The sequence below is a fragment of the Gigantopelta aegis genome, chromosome 7 (genome assembly GCF_016097555.1).
Source record: "Gigantopelta aegis isolate Gae_Host chromosome 7, Gae_host_genome, whole genome shotgun sequence".
Lineage (NCBI taxonomy): Eukaryota > Metazoa > Mollusca > Gastropoda > Neomphalida > Peltospiridae > Gigantopelta > Gigantopelta aegis.
In genome coordinates this window covers 1,249,564-1,271,939 of record NC_054705.1, presented here as the reverse complement: position 1 = coordinate 1,271,939, position 22,376 = coordinate 1,249,564, and the positions used below count along the sequence as shown (strand labels likewise).

The 22,376-nt window shown below is 38.2% G+C and overlaps 1 protein-coding gene across 1 annotated transcript in view; it reads right to left on the bottom strand.

Moving 5' to 3' along the window:
• Positions 1-14,429, bottom strand: part of LOC121377588 (ficolin-1-A-like) — a 43,084-nt gene extending 28,655 nt beyond the window's left edge. The window contains exon 1 of the mRNA XM_041505647.1: positions 14,261-14,429. The gene's annotated coding sequence lies outside the window, so the exon portion shown is untranslated. The remainder of the gene's footprint in view (positions 1-14,260) is intronic.
• Between the last annotated feature and the right edge of the window lie 7,947 nt (positions 14,430-22,376).

Sequence of the window (22,376 nt, the reverse complement as noted above, 5' to 3'; positions counted from 1 at the left end):
CAGCAAACAACAATAAATGAATTCCTTCATCCCAGTTGCTACTTTTTTCTATACAATACTTTCTGATAATTGACTTTAAAGTTCCATGAAATCGTTCCAAAGAACCTTGAGTTTCAGGATGATAAGCAGAAGAAAAGTGATGATTAATAAACAATTCATCCATGACTTGCTGAAATAATTTCGAAGTGAAATTACATCCTTGATCAGTTTGAATAATCTTTGAAAATCCATATCTGGTAAATATTTTTATTAACTCCTGAACAACTGTCTTAGCCCTAATATTACTCAACGGTATGGCTTCTGCAACTCGAGTATTTTTTACAAAGAACTGTCAACAAATACTCTGCCATGAATAGTGCGTGGTAATGGTCCAACACAATCTACAATAACCTCACTAAAGGCTTCACCCACTGCAGGAATTGGTATCAAATGAGCTGGTTTAATGCTTTGATTAGGCTTACCAACAACCTGACATGTTTTACAGGTCAAACAATATTTGACAACATCACGGTGTAAATGAGGCCAATAAAATTGTTTCATAATTCTTTGTTAAGTCTTACTCACACCAGAATGACCAGACAATGGACCGTCATGAGCTAAACTTAGTATCGTGCTTCGACAGCTTTTGGGAATAACAATTTGGTGTTTTACTTGCCAATCATTGTCAGAACTTGCATGTTTATCCCGAAACTTTCTCATCAAAACTCTATTCTCGAAATAATAAGCAACTGGTAATCTAACTCTGAAATATCTAAAGCTTCTTTTGCAAGATTTTGCAATTCACTGTCAGTTTGCTGTTTAAGAACAAAGTCCTCATGGTTGAAGTTTAAACACAAGTTGTCATTACTAACGTGTAATGAACAATCTTTTTCGGGCTGATATAAATCAAACCCCTGTTTGGGCATTTCATTATCACATTTAACTTTGTGATTCGACCTACTTGCATGATTATCATCAGTTTCATTTTCAATATCATGCCCAATCACAGTTTCTCCTAAATCAGTTATATCCCAAACTTTTTTTGCTATCTCATTCTCAATATCATTTTTCCTCTTCAACTCTTTACTTTGAGATCGAGTTGCAACACAAGCAGGAAAAATATTTTCAATTGTTTCAGCCAGTTTTTCGGTTTCTACATCAACTTCAGGAGTACTGGTCATTATAGGTATAGGAATAACCCTTTCTTTGACTATATCATTTCCTAACAACAATGCCACACCTTCAACTGGTATTTGATTAACCGCAGCTACTACAATGCTACCTTTAACCAGGTCACAATCCAAATCAATATTATGTAACGGGACAGAGATAATACCATCAACAGTGTGCAAAGTAATATACTTTCCCAAAAAGGATTTTTCTTTATCTAACAATTCTTTTTCAAGTAAAATTGTTTGTTCAGCGCCAGTATCCCGCAATATCACAATAGACTGCTTAGTCTGACTGTCGGGTGAAGTAATAACACAACCTGAAGTTAAAAATGGTTCAAATATTGGATTACCCATCTTAACTTCACTCAGTTTACTTCCAATTTGTGTATCGGGTTTGCAAGGCAAACCTAACTGAGACACCAAATTTGTGGGTTTCAATCTATTACCATTTCCAAAATCATATTTCAACTTTTAACAATCACGCTTAATATGACACATCCTTTTACAATAATAACAGTGTATTGAATTGGACGTTTTCAAATCCCGAGAATTGTCAACATCTCGCTGTGGATTCTTATTCCTCAATGAAGTATCCTTAACAGTATCTTTATATTTGAAAGAATTGTTCTGAGGTAAATTTCGAAACTGACTATTGCCAGGATGATGTTTACGACTCGCAAGGACAAACTTATCAACCATTATGGCTGCTTCAGACAATGTGCTTGGTTCATGCACTTGTAAATGATTTACAACATCAGAAGACAAACCTCTCTTGAATTCTTCTATGAGAATCAACTGTTCTAATTTCTCATATTTTTCTTTTACCGACTCTGAATTACACCACATCTTAAACAATCTTTCTTTTTCCTTGGCAAATTCTACATAAGACTGCCCTCCATGAATCCTAAGCCTTCGAAAAGTTTCCCTATAAACCTCGGGTATTTTTTCATAAGCCCTCAAAATGGCATCCTTCACAACATCATATGAAGAAGATTCATCTACAGAAAGTGAAGCATAAGCTATCTGTGCTTTACCCTTCAAGGCAGACTGCAATAACAAGCTCCAATACTTTTTTGGCCATTCAGCTACTTTTTCAAAACGATCAAAATATTCATCCACCTGATTTTCATTAAAAATGGGAACAATCCGAATATACTTCTCCGGATTAAATCTACACTGCTGACGATTACGATCATCCAATTCCTTAACTTTAACATCCCTATCAAGTTGTCGCTGAGCTGCTTCCCATTCTCTCTGTTTTTCTCTATCTAATCTATCTAATTGTTTTTGTTCCCTTTCAAACACTAACTGCTCTCTCTTGAGCTCAAGTTTAAGCTTTAACATAGCTAAACTATCAGCACTATCAGGTTCAACTATATCGGAACTAATTTCATATCTTCCACCTATCTGATCACCACTTTCCACCATATTTTTCAGATAACCTATAATAACTGATTTTATTTCAGCTTTCCGCAAACCAATATCTAACTCTAACCAGCAAGCTCTTTCAACTGTGCTACAGTAAAATAATCTATCTGTTTCATCTAAACTAGAACTAAATCTAATAACTACCTGCTCTACTGACCATATACTATCCATGTGACAATGAATGTGTGAATATCAATAAGTGTGCTCATAAACTACAAACCCCTCTATTGTTCATAACCGTTTATACAACTAACAAGTCATACAAAATAAATGATCACATCCATTGATCTATCATCGATCAATACATCAATCATCGATGCATCAATGGATCAATTCAATCTATCCAACCCAATCAGATCAAAGTATCAAATCCAATCTCAAACGATCTATCAAATCCAATCAAATCCAATCAATCGATCCCGGAAAAGCCCCCAATTGTTCTAACCTGGTTGTGGTAAATCGTCATAACCAGAACGCAGAACTACCCTACCATGAACAATAAAGTGATAAATTTAGATATCTTTAATACAAAATTATTAATTATATAAATTCCCCATGTATAAAATTACATTTTATCCCAATGACATTTATGTGTATATTAATATTAATATTCATCAAATGATTGTCCAAAACATAACGAATTCCCAAATCCGGATACGATGACGTCAATGTTCAGGGCACTGGCACAGTTCGTCTTGTCCGTTCATTCCTGTTGTTGTTGACCATCTGGCTTGCCTCCGACCTGTCACCGTATGCTGAACCACATTCGTGTCCCGTTTATATAGTATCCCGGTGCGTGACATTTAACCTTGAATCTCTCCATGATCAAACACGAGATTTGATCTATACACCAATCAAATCATTTCCAATATATAATTCACACTCAACTGGAGCTTTTTACAAACCAACGGAAACACCAATACAGAAATCCCAAAGAGTTACTTCCCTTGTCTGAATACACCACGTTGTCGGTTGCTCGTGCACGAGGTCGGCCATACTGCTAATTCAGATAAACATTATCAGTTCAGGTAAGTCACTTGTTATAATTCGTATATTTTAAACATCCTTTCTTCATTTCTTAAATAGTAACAATGCCGTAATTATTTATTTCACAGTTCATTACACATTTACGTGTGTCACAATAGTTCACGAATGTTCACACAGGGATCCAAAGTTCACGTATTGATGTCCGCCACGCAGTCCAACAAATTATATATACACTATGCCAGAATAGCTTAACAGAAGCAAAATGTATGCTCCGTTATATATAATTATTAAAAATAGTGTTCCATTCTGGACTAAATGAAGCAAAATGTATGCTCCGTTATATACTACTCAAAAGAATTTAAGGGTCAGACGATATTTTCGACATTATTTTCTGAATGTCAATTATATTAGCTAGACCATAATGTCACGCATGGTATTGTTCCATTTTGACGAAAGTGGGTCTAAGCAACCCATAAATGAATTAAAATCCACTGTCATTGACACTGTCGACTAGTTCTAATGGCGAAAACATGCTTACATTTGCACGTAAATTAGGGCGAAAGCGAAAGGTCTGCTAAGTGCCCATAACTTGCTTTTTCACAAAGCGCTTCATTTGCACGCTTTGCACGTGTATTCCATGTTCCCAATGCTGAATTTCCGTATAATTGGAGCTTGCGTTCGTGTACGGTGCACACTCCAAATTCGAATTCAACTGACTATCGAAGATCGAGGAAGGGCTATTGCTTGGCTTCAGGATGGCAATACGCAAAGAAATGTTGCTCTGAGACTTGGTGTCAGTCAGAGTGTCGTTGGCCGACTGTGGCAACGGTAACAAGCAACGAATTCTGTTCGAAGCACTACAAATAGAGAGGACCGCTACATCACCAATATGGCTCTACGTCAACGCACAACCACTGCACGCCGATTACGTGACAATCTGCGGACTGCGACTGGAACTCGAGTGTCTGATCAAACTATACGCAATCGTCTGAGAGCCAATAATCTACGCTGCCGTCGCCAAGCTGTTCGACCACCACTCCTACCACGTCACAGAACGGGCAGACGTCACTGGTGCACACTTCATCTGTGGTGGCAACGTGTTCAGTGGGGTCGAGTGATGTTCACTGACGAGTCCAGGTTTAGTCTCCAGTTCAACGACGGCGGGTTCGTGTCTGCAGACGTCCTGGGGAGCGCTTCGCTGACGTTAACGTTAGACAACGTCACCGGTTCGGTGGTGGCAGCGGCATCTCTATCCACCACAGGACCCCCCTCTATGTGGTGGATGGCAATCTGAATGGAATCTGCTATCCGAATGAGATTATCCGGCCGTTGGTTCTCCCAGGCCTGCAGCAGATTGGCGGCGGGGCAGTTCTGCAGGATGACAATGCCAGACCCCACCGCGCCAGGGTGGTAACGGACTTTCTCAGACAACAAGGTATCGCAAGGATGGATTGGCCAGCATATTCGCCTGACTTGGCCCCAATAGAGCACGCCTGGGACGAACTAGGCAGGAGAGTTCGGGATAACCATGCCCCTCCGGCCAACCTTCATGATCTGGGTCAACTTCTTATGGCAGAGTGGCAGGCCATTCCCCAAGAGTTCTTCAGACGTCTGATCAACAGCATGAGGCAACGATGTGTCGAGTGTATTCGCGCCAGGGGTGGATTCACACACTATTAAACGAATGTTCTAATGTGTAAAATCCATGTTTGACAACCTTCAACTTTGACAGCATGTCACCCCTGCGTGTGCTGTAACCTCACCGTGGTGCAGGGGTGTAACATTCTCTTTGAGAATGGCCAATACAGCACAAAATTGAAGTTTTTAGTAACATTCAGTATCCATAAAATTCTGTGATATTTGTGTTTTTGCACAGTTCTTTATACTGTTTTTGTTTAAGTCTTGAATTTTTATATTGATGTTGATCATCACTTTATTTATTTTCATTACCATTGTATGACACCCAATAGCCGATGTATTATTTGTGCTGGGGTGTCGTTAAACATCCATTCAATTCAATTAACAGCATGTCATGTGACTTTCTTGTATACAGTGACGTTTATTTGTGTTTTTTTGTAAATATGGAACAATAAATTATATTTTTGGTGTAGTTTACATCATCAATCTAATACACTGAAACTTATTTGGTTATACATTTTTTACCCTTAAATTCTTTTGAGTAGTATATAATATATAATTATTAAAAATAGTGTTCCATTCTGGAATAAATGAAGCAAAATGTATGCTCCGTTATATATAATTATTACAAATAGTGTTTCATTCTGGAATAAATGAAACAAAATGTATGCTCCGTTATGTATAATTATTAAAGTCAAACATGCTGGATGCAATGCACGTGAAATGCCAGTACGTGGACACACAAAAGTCACCCCTGCGTGTGCATTAACCTCACCGTGGTGCAGGGGTGAACAATCTTATATAGAATGGCCAATAAATGCACAACTCCTCGTAATAGGCCAGAACACCCCGGGCTACCGCTTTCTCACTCGGACTACCAGTTGTCTAATCCCGGTAGTCCTGTCACTCAACAATCAACAAGACGTTTAATTCATCGGTGTCTGAAATTCCACCTTTCATGTGCGCGCTCTCTGCTGCCAGGAGTCGCTGTAACTGTTAATTGCTCCCCTAGTGTGACCCACAGGTGGCGGTTGCGCAATACGATGTAGTGAAATAAAGGAGTATATTTGCCAGTAGAGACAAAAACAAATAATTTGATGTCATCCAGTGGCCAGATATATCTGGTTCGTACGGGTAATGGCATTTTCATTTGGGTCATGGGTTAACTATGCGTAGTCATTTATGACAATCAACAACACGGTCCATTGTTTTTACGCCTACTTATAACAAACGTTTTGTATGATTAAGACTATTTGCTGCCAGCTGAAGTCTGAACTAAACGATAATTCAATAGCGGTCTATTTCCTTCTAGGCTACCTATGTAAATTGTCAAATTATTGTTTAAAAATTAATATCTATTACTATGTTAAATAAATGTATAAATTGACGAATATTTTCAATGTTAAAAATATTAATCTTTCTTACAGATTAATTTTAATGAAATCTCTCTTATGGTTTGCTATGGCTTTGCGTGATAACCTTGCTCAAAATAACATCTGACCTTGTCACCTGATAACAAAAACACACATGGCGATCCCCTGTCTGGGATAATTGGCTTTCGGCATTTACAATAGGTAGAATAGGTCGGTTGTTTGGTGGTTATGGTTAGATTTGTTTTTTCATACCATATTTACTCCTCTTTTGAGGCCATCCTTAAAAATGTTCTGTTTTGTCCATTTGCTCATGATTGACAAAAACCCACCCTAAAACGTTTAAATAAAATTAAATTATTTATCTTTTTTCTCTTTTTTTCCTCTTTTCTTTAAAAGTTGTGGGGCTACCAATTTTTTACTAAGGGCTACTAGATTTTATAACCTGAAAAAAGTTAAGGTCAAGGCCTGTATTAGGCGCCTTGTTTTCCGTGAGGTGCTACACGTGAAGTGGATGATGGGATCCTGGTGGTTGAGTTATGGTTAATATCTGCAACCGAGTATATTGCCATTGACTTTGGCCCAGAGTTCATGTAGACGGGGGGTCAGGAATGGCCCGATCTGATTAATCGGCTGGTCATGCCAAGCTCAAGAGCAAACAACCTTTGTTTTGTTTATATTGACAAGAACAAACATTGTTTAATATACCATTTGTATTTGTTGGTCTTGGGCGGTGGCTAGGGTCAATTGGGTGATTTATTGTTTCTTTATTGCCCAAGTATATCAACCATGTATCCCTGGCATGGCTGCCTGCTGGTTATCCCATCGTTGGACTCGGTGGTGGATGGGGGCATGGTTAATGAAATTATAGATTCTTCTATGGATCCAAATAAAGATATCACTTTTGATGGGACCCTGAAAATGGTCCACACCGAAGTTGCGGATTCTTCGTCATCTGATGAAGAATCCATAACAAATGCTACAATTAAAAAGTCCAGAGTAGTGTCTTCTGAATCCTGGCCAAGGTTTTTGGTTGTTAATTCTTCAACTGATGGAGCCTTGGGCAAACTTTCACCATTTGCTATTCAGAAAGGTCTCATTGGTTTGGCTGGTGAGCCAAAAAAAAAGAGGAATGGTTCGTTGTTAGTGGAATGTTCCAAAGAGAGTCATTCAAAATGTCTCCTGAAGTCAACATTCCTCTGAAATGTACCAATTACAGTTACAGCTCACAGTACGTTAAATGCATCAAAAGGTGTCACCAGATGTCGAGATTTGGCAGGAGTTGGTGAAGAAGAAATTCTTGAAAATTTGTCAGCACAAGGCGTGACTTTTGTCCGCCGAAACAATGAACTGATTTCGACAAATACCTTAATTTTATCTTTCAGTACACCAACACTTCCAAGCTCGATTAAGGCTGGGTATCTCAGTGTACCTGTTGAGCCTTACACCCAAAACCCTTTACGTTGCTTTAAATGTCAGAAATTTGGGCATGGTCAGAATACATGCCGAAATAAAATTACATGTGCTCGTTGTGGTCAGTTTGACCATGACAGCAAGGCTTACACCAATGACATTAAATGTATCAACTGTAATGGGAATAACTTTGCATATTCGCGAGAGTGTGAAAGATGGAGATTTGAAAAGAAGGTTCAGCAGGTCAAGGTTGATAAATCGTATGCTGCAGTAGTTAAGGTCTCCATGGTTAGTGTTGCTGTCAATACTGATCTTACTTGGCCATCTGCTGACAATAAGTACAAAAAGTTCTCTGATATTGAGAAAACAGAACGACAAGTGCCTAAAGCTGTAAAGAAAATGAAGGAAGCAGTTCTACAACAACAAGAATTGGCTTCTACCTCAACACGGTCTGATGTGTTTTTGGGTTCTGTGAACCCATCATGTAGGTTGAGTACTGGTGAGCCAGGACCCAGTCTCTCTGTCAGGAAAAGGCAAACAGACAACAAATTCAAAATCTGGACGTTTAAAGAAGAGTGAGTTAAATTCCATCTCAGTCAGCACCTATGATTGATGAGATAGATATCTAAGGGGAAATCTAAATTAACCCCCATACTTTCTCCCAATGACTAATTCAGTCATTCAGTGGAACTGTCGTGGGCTTAGGCCCAATTTTGATGAATTAAGTATTTTAATTCAAAAACATAATCCTCTTGCAGTGTGTCTTCAGGAAACTTTCTTGAAGGACACTGATCATATTACCATGAGAGGATTTAACCTCTATCATAAATTTCAAGTAACTGAAAATAGAGCATCTGGGGGTGTTTCCATTCTTGTTAATGAAAACATTCCTCAGAGTATAGTAACATTAAATACCAATTTACAAGCTGTGGCTGTAAAAGTCACGGCTCATAAAACTATTAATCTATGTTTTGTTTACTTCCCACCTCATATTCATTTTAATTTTAATCCCAGGGACCTTCAAGATCTTCTTGACCAGCATCCTACTCCCTTTATCACTATGGGGGATTTTAGTGGTCACCACATTTTGTGGGGATGCGAGGATGTCATTATTAGAGGAAAACAATTGGAAGACTTAATTCTCAAAAATGACTTGCTTTTATTCAATGATAAAAGTCATACATATTTTTATTCTGCTAGTGGTTCTTTCACTTCTATAGATTTAACCCTTTGTAGTCCTTCACTTTTTCTCGATTTCTCCAGGAAAGTTGGTTCAGACCTTATGGTAGTGACCACTTTCCCATTATTTTGGAGAATGATGGACCTCCATCACTTGAAAGGCTTCAAAGGTGGAAGTTGGCGAACGCAAATTGGGGTCAGTTTCGGCATCTGTGCAGCACTCGTCTGCAACAATTTGCCATTACTGATGCTAATGATCCCATGTCTTTGTTCACTTCCATCTTGAAGGACATTGCAGATGACACTATTCCTAAGACTTCGGCAGTGCCAAAGCGTTTCAATAAACCATGGCTTAATGATACGTGCAAGGTGCATTCAAAGAGCGAAACAGGTTGCTTGAGCGGTTCAAACGTGAACCTATAGCAGACAACCTGGATGTATTTCGGATTGGTAGGGCAGAGAGATTAGACAGAGTAAGAAATCATCTTGAAGAACTTTTGTCTCGAAGTTGAATTCACAAACATCAGTGAAATCTGTCTGGAATAGCATCCGTAAAATCAAAGGTAAAGAATCCAGTAATACAGTTCATCATTTGTCTGTCAATAATACGGATGTCACGTCTGATCGCGACATTGCCAATGCATTGGCAGATAACTTTTCCCATAATTCATCTTCTGCTTTCAGTACAGATGCTTTTACATCTGTCAGAACTAAAGCTGAAAAGCAGTCCATTAATTTTTCATCTGAAAATGTCGAAGTATACAAGAGACATTTCTCTATGGAGGAATTGCAGGATGCTCTTCATAAAGCCCATGATACTTCAGTAAGACCAGATGAATTGGATTATCAGTTATTAAAACATTTACCTGAATGATCTTTAATGGTTCTTTTGAATATTTTTAATAATATAAGTATTTCTGGAGACTTTCCTTCCGATTGGAGGAAAGCAATTATCATTCGTATTCCCAAGCCTGGTAAGGATCCAACCAATCCTACTGGTTATCACCCTATCGCTTTGACAAGTTGTATTTATAAAAGCATGGAACGAATGATCAATCGTAGACTCGTCTGGTATCTTGAATCCCACAAATTGTTTACTAACGTGCAATATGGGTATAGATCTAGATGTAGAACGGTTGATCATCTTGCTAGATTAAAAACGTTTTGTAGGGAAGCTTTCATCCATAATCAGCACATGGTTTCAGTGGGTTTTTTATTTGGAGAAAGCTTACGATACCACGTGGAAGTATGGGATTTTAAACGACCTCCATGGCATGGGCCTTAGAGGTCGTCTTCCTATTTTTTATTTTAAATTTTTTAAGAGATAGATCTTTTAAAGTCCGGGTGCGGTCGACTTTGTCCGACATTCACCAACAGGATATGGGCTCAAGGTAGCATCCTGTCTGTAACTTTATTTTCTGTGACAATTAACAGCATCACCCAGTGTTTAACTGCTGGTGTGGATGGCTCGTTATATGTCGATGATTTTCAGATTTGTTACAGATCGTCCAACATGAGTATCACTGAACGTAAGTTGCAGCTTTGTTTGAATAAACTTCATCAATGGGAAACTGTCAATGGCTTTAGATTCTCAAAGGCAAAAACGTTTCGTATGCATATGTAGTAGTGTTGATATAAAGTGCTCTTACTGGCAGTAGCTAGTGGGAATTTCCCTATTAGCTCAGTTGGTAGAGCACTGGACTCTCGTACTGAGAGTCTGTGGTTCGAATCCCTTCAGTGAAGGTTGATATTTTCCTGTTACACATATCTGCCAGAAAAGAGGTCTCCAGTCAGATCCACAGTTGTTTTTGGACACAAATCCAATTCCAGTTGTGGAGGAGACTAAATTTCTGGGGGTTATGTTTGACAGGAAGCTATTTTGTTGTGCTCCATGTTAAATATGTTAAAAAGAAGGGCTTAAAATATCTTAATATTTTACCGTGATTACATTCCTGTTTATACAGATGAATCACGGGATGGGAATTCTGTGGTTTGTGCTACAGTTTTTCCATCAGACACAATACTTTCCATGAGACTGCCTAACTGCGTCGATTTTAATAAAGGATTCTAGTCTAGGGTTGAAGTTTGGGCAGTCGTTAAAGCCTTAGAAGAAATAAAAGATTCAATAGCATCCAAATTTATTATTTTTACTGACTCACTTTCGTGTCTCCAAGCTTTGCGCAATGAGAAGCTGCATCATCCCTTAATTGGGATGGTGATACGAAAGTGTGTCTTTTTATCTATTGCCAATAAAGATGTTGTATTTTGTTGGGTGCCCAGCCATGTTGGTATCAGGGGTAATAAAAAGGCAGATTCTGCTGCCAAGTCTGCTTTGGATTTGCCTCATGACATGGTTGGTGTACCGTATACTGATTTTAAATATATTATTAACAAATTTATTTTTTCGACTTGGCAACATGATTGGGACGATGCGGTTGCGAACAAGCTTCATGCAATCAAGCCGGTCTTGGGAGAGTGGCAGTCATCCTATAGACAGTGCAGGAAGGATGAGGTAGTCTTGTGTCGTGTCCGCATGGGTCATACTTACTTGACCCAATCATTTATCTTGACGAAAGATTATCCACCTCAGTGTGAGCACTGTCAGTGTCGTCTGACGGTGCAACACATTTTGGTGGAGTGTAAACATCTGCATGAAACTCGAACAGATATTTTTGGACAAAGAATTTCGATTCCATCCAGAATTTGTTTTATAATGTTTACGTCATAGTGACTTTTATTGTACATTTTAATTTTATCTATCTGTGATATTTGTATTTTTGCATAGTTATTTACACTGTGTTTTTATTTGACTATTAATTTTTTTAATTGATGTTGATCATCACTTTATTTGTTTGCATTACCATAGATTGACACCCAATAGCCGATGTATTTTTCGTGCTGGGGTGTCGTTAAACATTCATTCATTCTTTAACAAAATGTTTTTTTTTTTTTTTTTCACAAAACCAATAAGGTAAGTTGGTGTATAAAGCCTCTGAATATTTAAAGTCGGCCAGTGCAATACAGTGATCAAGTAAACTATCCCTGTTGAAAATGTGTGTATATAGTTGATGAAACGTCACTTGATAATACACAATTATGTAACAATAATACACAAAAATATAAAAGTAGAATATAATAGATGTCCATAGCACGAAAATGCATCGGCTATTATAATATAAACAGATTCCAATGAGGTGAGTTACATCTGCTCAGGCGCAGTAGGTGCGGGTGGATCATGTTGGTGAGCGAAGTTTATAGGGAGGGGGAGAGACAAGGTATGCTACCCGGAAAATATATTGAAAAGTAAAAAAAAAAAACCCACCGAGTAGGGTGGAATTCAATCCACGAAACCCCTTCCGCTGCACAAGTGCCTGATGTGTCCCCCAGAATGGTGTTTCCCTTCCAAGCATAAAAAGTCACAGAACAAATGTGTACAGCGAAATACAGTGGTAACAGTTTCAATGGCGGCGTTGAACGCCAAATATCACGATATAGCAATTCTGATCTAAACTCATCTAAATAATAATATTTGGGTTATAAAACTCCAAAAGAGCAACCCCTGCGTATGCTGTAACCTCACCGTGGTGCAGGGGTGTAACATTCTCTTTGAGAATGGCCAATACAGTACAAATTGAAGTTTGGAGTAAAATTCGGTGTCCGTAAAATTCTGTGATATTTGTATTTGTATTTGTATTTTTGCACAGTTCTTTACACTGTTTTTTGTTTAAACCTTGAATTTTTATATTGGTGTTGGTCATCACTTTATTTATTTGTTTGCATTACCATAGTTTGACACCCAATAGCCGATGTATTTTTCGTGCTGGGGTGTCGTTAAACATTCATTCATTCATTCATTCCAAAAGAGCAACTAGTCAGTGTCTGAAAATGGGTAGGCTCTAAGTGTGCTCTTCAGAAGCCATGCCATCGCGTCTAAGGCTATGTAAATAATAATGAAAATTAGAAATCATTATTGGGTTATAATACTATGCAAAATAATCCCCCTCCCCCCTCCATTTAACGGGTCAGATCTGGTGCGTTTCAGGCCATCAAAATAAAAACATTCATGGGTTATATTACTACGCAAATAATCCTTAAAATAGTTTTAAAATTGTGGTATAACAATAATTAATTTTGCGATCCTGATGCCAAAAAAACAATTGTAAAATGTTCACCGGGAGCATGCCCTCCCCCCCCCCCCCCCCCATCCCCCATGATGTCTCAGGCGGACCTGTTCGTAATCATATCGAACCTGATATTTGCCTTACACTGACAAAAACGCTCCTACGGGGCTGAATATTCGAATATCATATTTAGACCGAATACCGAACACTAAAGAAAAAGAACGTATAAGAAATAAAGAATGCAGGTAAGAAAAAAGCACGAAGGAATAAACCAAATAGCTTGGAAGAGTTAAGAAATTAAAAAGTATATAGAAAGTAAACAAGATTCACGATTCCCTTTCCCAGGCCTAAAAATAATATAAAATATCAGCTATCATCAAATCCATTATTGTAGTGATGACAGCGTTCATGATGACGATGATAATTCTCACTCAATGGTTATGTACCACACAATGGCAAACTCTGGTTGATATCACCACAAGCGGTTTTAAACGACCATGACTTCTATAATTGTAAATATACGTGCAGACGTTCTTAGAGCGAATGGTGACATCATTCAACAATTAACAAATGAAATTAAACAAATATTTAGCCAATGTCTACATATTATGTACAATATGTTGTCATACTTTATCTGTAGTCAGGGTTTAGGCTGTCGTTAGGGAATATTTTTAATTAGCCAAAAAGTGTTTTCTTTATTGTATGTAGGTTCCGTTAACCAGTTTAAGCCATGTGTATTTTGCATTGTATAATTGATACAATCCTCCTGTAAACCGTCATGTCACATATGTATATATCATTATTTTTACATTAACATCATATGTCGTTGCTGAACGGCCATAGTGAAAATAAACTGTTCTGGTCTTGGTCGATATTAGTCACTGTGCCAATAAACATAAGACACAGAGTTCTCCCCCTTATCCATTTTTACAAACAGAGATAGTGTCTTTATTAGTTTAAGACGTGTTCTTACCTGTTCTGACACCGTCTCCAGTGATTACTTCCCCAGTGACGCCACCCTCCATGTCGCCACCTTCCGTGATGTCGTCTTCCGTGACTCCATCTCCAGGAGCCCCTGCGCGTGCTGTAACCTCACCGTGGTGCAGGGGTGTAACATTCTCTTTGAGAATGGCCAATACAGCACAAATTGAAGTTTAGAGTACAATTCAGTGTCCGTAAAATTCTGTGATATTTGTATTTGTATTTTTGCAGTTCTTTACACTGTTTTTGTTTAAACCTTGAATTTTTATATTGATGTTGATCATCACTTTATTTATTTGCATTACCATAGTTTGACACCCAATAGCCGATGTATTTTTCGTGCTGGGGTGTCGTTAAACATTCATTCATTCATTCATTCCATCTCCAGGAGCCGGAGCACACAAGAAAAATGGCTGTAAACAGGACGAGTACCAAAGACAGCTTCATGTTCTGTGAATTTTGACTATGGTGACAAACTTACATAGGGTGTCTTCTTTTATAGATTGGTATTGCAGTGGCAGACGTACGTCAGCGAAACATAAATTAAACCGAACATATGTTGATATCTGTCGCACGTCAATGAACACGAAATCAATGAAGTTGGCAATTTAGTAATACGTGTGTTTGTCTGCGTGTTTTCTTGAGTTTGGTCGCCCTTCAAATTTTGAACAGAATGAATGAATGAATGAAAATTTAACGACACCCCAGCACGAAAAATGCATCGGCTATTGGGAATGAATGAATGAATGAATGTTTAACGACACCCCAGCACGAAAAATACATCTGCTTTTGGGTGTCAAACTGTGGTAATAAATCATTCACGTACACACCCTGGCGATTAATGTGTTACGTACACCTAATATGATTTTAATTAGCTGATGAATTTAACTTGTTTTATTAACAATTTGGAAAACATGTATGCGATATTTATTAGGATCATAGGCGGCAAAATAACCTACAAAATATATTAGGTAGAAGGTAAACGTGAACTTAACACAGACCCATTATACGGCTGATTATACCATACAGATAACAAACAAGTTTGTTGTATTTAACGACGCCACTAGAGCACATTGATTTTTTATCTTATCATCGGCTATTGGACGTCAAACATATGGTCATTCTGACACTGTTTTTTTTTTAGAGGAAATCCGCTATCGTCACATAGGCTACTCTTTTACGACATGCAGCAAGGGATCTTTTATTTGCGCATCCAACAGGCAGGATAGCACAAACCATGGCCTTTGTTGAACCAGTTATGGATTACTGGTCGGTGCAAGTGGTTTACACCTACCCATTGAGCCTTGCGGAGCATTCACTCAGGGTTTGGAGTCGGTATCTGGATTAAAAATCCCATGCCTCGACTGGGATCCGAACCCAGTACCTACCAGCCTGTAGACCGATGGCCTAACCATGACGCCACCGAGGTCGGTATACAGATAACAATGTTCACTGTCTCTTTCAATGTGGAAATTACGAACATAAGCATGTCCATTGTTTCTTCCTTAACCCCCCCCCCCCCCCAAAAAAAAACCCCAACAAAAACAAACAAAAAATACAACCCCCCCCCCCTCCCCCCAACGAACAACCGCTATCACTTCTATAATTTCTATATGGCGGCTATTTTTCAAGACGGCCGTCATACTATTCCATTGATGCCCTGTATTGATGTGTATATTAATTAATATAACTGTCCGATTTTGTAATGTGAATATTATTTTATCTACACTAAAAATAAAATGGCGCAAAAATCGCTTTACCACTAATTGCCTTAATGTTCTTACCTTTCAAGTTCTCAAATACAAGTTTGTTACTATATAGAGTAGGGGACAATGGGGTCGTTTTACGAGTACATAATATTGTGTTAGTTTTATCTGAGATTAATTTCACAAACCATTGTTTAGACTATTTAATACCGATATTAGTTGGATAGTTTCAACTTGGTAATGTGACATATGGGGAACCCTCTACATTTTTCCATTAGTAGCAAGGGATTTTTATATACACCATCCCTCAGACAGGATAGCATATACCACTGCATTTGATGTACCAGTCGTGGTGCACTGGCTGGAACAAGAAATAACCCAATGAGCCCACCGACGCGGATCGATCCTAACCCGACAGCCCATGAAGCGAGCGCTTTACCACTGGGCTACATCCCACCTCCACCCCCCCCCCACCCCCCATTAAGAAATGCGTTACGAAAGTGGATGGTCACCTATAAATTGCAGTTGTATTACAATCCAGTGTCTACACAGGATTTTAGGGGGTGGGGGTGGTAGGGGTGCAATCCACACTGTGCATGGATATATGATCTATAAAATAGTAGAGTAAAAAATGTAAATGTAGTTCTCTCAGTGAATTTGTCTTGTGATGTGATTAATCTTCTAACTGTTGTGTTTCATACTGGTTTTAAAGGTCGAACTCCTGTTTCTATGTTTAGTTTTCTCCTGACGATGTCAACATTTAGTTGACGAAACGTTGAGATTTTTAACTAGGTTTTAAACGACACTTTATTTTTATTTAATGCAGTAAAAAAAGGTCTGATGCCCAGTATTGACGTGTATATCAATTCTGGGAAACGGACATATCTAGTATTATAAATATCCCCCCCCCCCCCCCCCGCCACTGTCTATACATGAGTACGAGGAAACCAAAGTTATATTCCATACGCAATAACACTAACATGTGACTATGATGACAGGCTGACTGAAATGCACTGGAAAGATCGTCGAGCCAGGCTACCGCTGTGTGCTTCATGCAGTATGAGCTGATTTTAACCAGATTGGTACAGCAATAAAACTATTCACCACGGGAAACACACAACAGCCCGACAAGTGCTATATGTTTCGTGCACTATGAGCGGATTTCAACCGAATTGCTAAATCAATAAAAATATTCGCCACGGGAAATACTCAACACCACAAAAACGAACACAATATCTTGCTTTTAGAATGGATAATGCAAAATGCAAAGGTACGCTATTTTAACTTAGAATACACCAGTGACGTCACATTATTTTCTCAACTCTCCATTATTTTTTGGGGGTAATGGAGCAATGATTCCATAAATCTCCATTACTAAGCTATTACCAGTCCCCCAAATATTAAGCGTCAGACAATAGTTCTGTCAGAGCTATGTACACTAAAGCTTAGGAACGGGGCAGGCGAAGGGGCACGGAGTAATGCTAGTACTAGATATGTCTTAACGTAGGTGTTTGCCTATTAACAAATCACGATGTGTGGAAAGATTTTTCTAACCAAATCATAAAACGGCAGGCGAAGGGGCACGGAGTAATGCTAGTACTAGATACGTCTTAACGTAGGTGTTTGCCTATTAACAAATCACGATGTGTGGAAAGATTTTTCTAACCAAATCATAAAACTATAAATTACTTTATAACTTCATTTTAGTTCTGCATCTTGTTATCCTGAACAGGTTCACGGGAACCACACACACATTGTTCGACGTTGTTTGATTTATAAGATTTTTGCTGATTCACGGGATGCAATCAGTTCGTCATCGGACGGCGCTTGTTCGTCATTCAAAGATTCCAAACTCGATATTATTATTATTATACAACTTCCACCATTATCATCTCAGTATTTCACTAATGTATCGTCATCATGTAACAACTTCAGTATACAGTATAGGGTTGAAAATTAGCAGTCGCCCGGTCGTCAAGGGCGACTAAGAATTTTACAAAGGTAGTCCTTTGGGCGACCATCGATTTCATTGTCGGTATTGTTTTAAATAAGAACAGATCAGATCTAAAGTGCCATCAAGACTTACATGATGACATAACCGTCCAAATATTATTGTATAAACAATAAGTACGTTTTGATACATCGTATATTTTGGTAAAATGTTTTGTTTTGGGTTGTTGTTTTTTTTGGTCACAGATTTAGTTTTATCTCGATATTTATTTTATTAATAGCCTAAACTGTAGAATTAGTAAACTATTAAAATTAAACGCACTCGTGTGCCACTCCCGAGGAAATCCTTCCCTGGAAATGTTACCCCCTCTGTCATCTCCACAGAGTTTGTTTCATCCCTCTTGCATCGCCATAAAGAGGACTGGCACCCCAGAATAGGTTATATATTAAAGCACGTGCAGTTCTACCTTTATTCTCTTTGTACTGCATCATTTAAAAAAAAAATTTTTTACTTCAGAGACAATGCAAGTCAAGCTGCATATCTGGCATTTTGTCTTCACCCCTGTATTAAAAATGACATTTAGTATGTATAATTGAGAGCCAGTTTATCCTAGTAGCATATGTAGCACGTGTTACGGGCCCTGCACTTCAAGGGGCCCCGCGATGATGTGTACCTATATTCCCCCCCCCATGTCATTTTTGCCCTCTCCGCGTAAGGGGGACTCGCTGTAATTTGTGCGAGGACAATTTAATGGTGATTTGTAAAAACAAAAAAACAAAACAATATATTGAGTTGTTAATATGGGTTTATAATGACGTTACATGCCAATTCATCTGTTTCATTTTGAATTTGGCTGTTGAGTTAAATTTGAATGTGATAATTGGAGGGCTAGTTGGATTTGAGAAAGGCCAGTAAGAGTTTTCTTCAACTGGCTCTGCTGGCGGTCATAACTTTCATGTTAATTTTCAACCCTGACAGTATCGTCAATGGTATCAGTTGGACGTACAGTATTTGTATGTAGATTCAGTTAAAACAAATTTAACAAACAGTTGCTATACCGCCACAAAGACATATATCAACAAAATCGCGTATCACTTGGACGTACTTGCTTACTCGCTTGAGTGTCCAAGGTGGAAACTGCAAAAGCACGTACAACAGGTAAAGGTAGAAAAACACCTGTCCTTTTATGAGGCAAGAAACATACATCTGTGGTGGCAGGTGAATCTTATGACACTGCAGTTAAGTTTTCAGACATTGCAAAAGCAAAAAAAAAAAAAAACCCTGCTAAATCTGTACAGGCGTCTTTGGATAATAAAAATCCATCAAAAGGTTTAACTAGCGAGCCAGGTTCTAGTGAACCTAAGTCAGGAAAAGACACCAAAATTCAGAATAAGGATTGTTCTTCAGGTCGATTGAAGAAGTATGAAAGACAACTAATTCCCTTAGACAATCCTTATGAATCTTTAGCTGATCTGGATGACAAGATGAACTATCATCTTATTGTCATCCACCATCTAAAACAACACCAAAGAACAATATTGAATTAATCATTGGGAGGAAGTATGGGTGTAGTCATTCAGTGGAACTGCCATGGGTTTAGGCCCAATCTTGATGAATTAAGTCTTTTAATTCAAAAAGATAATCCTCTTGCAGTGTGTCTTCAGGAAACGTTCTTGAAGGACACTGATCATATTACCATGAGAGGATTTAACCTCTATCACAAATTTCAATAAACTGAAAATAGAGCAGATGGGGTTGTTAACATTATTGTTAATGAAAACATTCATCAGATTATAGTAACAATAAATACCAATTTACAAGCTGTGGCTGCGAACATCAGTTCATGAAACTATATTCTATGTTCAGTATATTTACCTCCAAGAAACCATTTTAATTTTAATTCTAGAGATCTCCAAGATCTCATTAACCAGCTCCCTACTCATGTTATTATTATGGGAGATTTTAATGGCCACCACACTTTGCGGGGATGTGAGGATGTAAATATCAAAGGTAAACAATTGGAATGAATGAATGAATGTTTAACGACATCCCAGCACGAACAATACATCGGCTATTGGGTGTCAAACTATGTTTCTCTCTCTCTCTCTCTCTCCATTGGGCTACCGGATACAAGGCAAAACATGAAGTGATGATCAACATCAGTGTAAAAATTCAAGAGTGTAAACAATATGAAGCTACACCATCCCTTAATTGGCATGGTGATACGAAAGTGTGTCTTTTTATCTTTTGCCAATAAAGATGTTGTATTTTGTTGGGTGCCCAGCCATGTTGGTATCAGGGTTAACGAAAAGGCAGATTCTGCTGCTAAATCTGCTTTGGATTTGTCTCATGCCAGGGTTGGTGTACAGTATACTGATTTGAAACATGGTATTAACTAATTTATCTTTTCGACTTGGCAACATGATTGGAATGGTGCGGTTGCGAACAAGCTTCATGCTATCAAGCCAGTCTTGGGAGAGTGGCAGTCCTCCTATAGACAGTGCAGGATGGATGAGGTAGTCTTGTGTGGCGCCCGCATCGGTCATACATATTTGACCCATTCAGTTATTTTTAAGAAGGATCCTCCACCTCCGTGTTCACACTTTTCTTGCATTTTACCATAGTTTGACACCCAATAGCCGATGTATTTTTCGTGCTGGGGTGTCGTTAAACATTCATTCATTCATTCATTCCACCTCCGTGTGAACAATGTCAGTGTACTCTGACTGTGCGCCACATTTTGGTGGAGTGTACCCATTTGAAAGAAATTCGAAAAGATATATTTGGACCACGAACTGTGATAGAATGCTTAAGATTCCATCCCGAACTTTTATTGCAATTTTTACGCGATACTGAGTTTTATTCTAAATTTTAATTATATCTATCTGTGATAGTTGTATTTTTACACAGACCTTTACACTGTGTTTTTATTTACCTGTTGAATTTTTATATTGATGTTGATCATCACATTGTGTTTACATTTACCATAGTTTGACACGCAATAGCCGATGTATTTTTCGTGCAGGGGTGTCGTTAAACATTCATTCATTCATTGTGGGATTCAAGATACCAGACAGGTCTACGATTGATAATTCGTTCCATGGTTTTACAAATACAACTTGTCAAAGCGATAGGGCGATAGCTAGTAGGATTGGTTGGATCCTTGCCAGGCTTGGGAATAGGAATGATAATAGCTTTCATCCAATCAGAAGGAAAGTCTCCAGAAATCCAGATGTTATTAAAAAATATTCAAAAGAACCATCAAAGATGATTCAGGTAAATGTTTTAATAACTGATAATGAATTTCATCTGGTCCTACTGAAGTATCATGGGCTCGACGAAGAGCATCCTGCAATTCCTCCAGAGAGAAACGCCTGTTGTACACTTCAGCATTTTCAGATGAAAAATTAATGGACTGCTTTTCAGCTTTAGTTCGGACAGATGTAAAAGCATCTGTACTGAAAGCAGAAGATGAATTGTGAGAAAATGTGTCTGCCAAGGCATTGGCAATGTCACGATGAGAGTAGAGAGAAAGTAGGATGTATCCGCACCTCCGGACGGAGGTGCTGTGGGCGTGGCCTGGTGATTGACAGGGGGCGTGGTCTAATGTATCACGTGGTCATATGATTGACAGATGTAGGTTAATTATGCATGACGTCGTTTGATTGACAGGTGGCCTTTAGCGAATAATGATTGGATGACCTACTTGTTTTTTTCAAAAGGAACAAGTGGATGTGTACAAAAGATATTTATTGAAAGTATGTTGTTGTTTTTTTTGTTTTTGTTTTTTTAATAGTTATATGTACAGCGACGATGAAATACTTTATTAAATACATAAGTGTGTCATTGTTGAAAGCCGGTTTAAAGATATTTAAAACCAGTTGTACGTAGTGACATCTCCTTTAGTCCTGCCATAATAGATGTATTTTCTATTGAATTCAAATTTTAGATCTTATAAAAGTATCGTACAATTTACAAGCTAATCTATATATTTTACGTTTAAAGTTAGCCCTTCCATTTAAGGTTTTTTGTTGTTGTTGTTGTTGTTTATTAAATGTTGTTTAAGAAATGAACAGTCGAGATGGACTACGAACATGTGATAGTTACGACAGTTTTGTTTAAAATAAATTGCTTTCATATGTCGAAAAGTCCGTGAGCATTTCTGGCCACGAACCTCAATGAACGGGTTACTATTATACGTTAAAATTTACATTGGCTATAAGTAAACATTTTAATTTTGTTTGAATTTCTAAGCTATAACAAACATAAAGCGTACTCTGTCCCTAACAATAGAAGCGGGGTGTGTGTGCGTGTGTGTGTGTGTGTGTGTGGGGGGGGGGGGGGGGGGTCAAACGTAGCCAGGCAAATATTAAGAATACAATACGATAGCTCTGTCGCTGATAATATGTGGGTCTGGTTTAAATTAGACATTTTCGTCATCCGTTTACGCC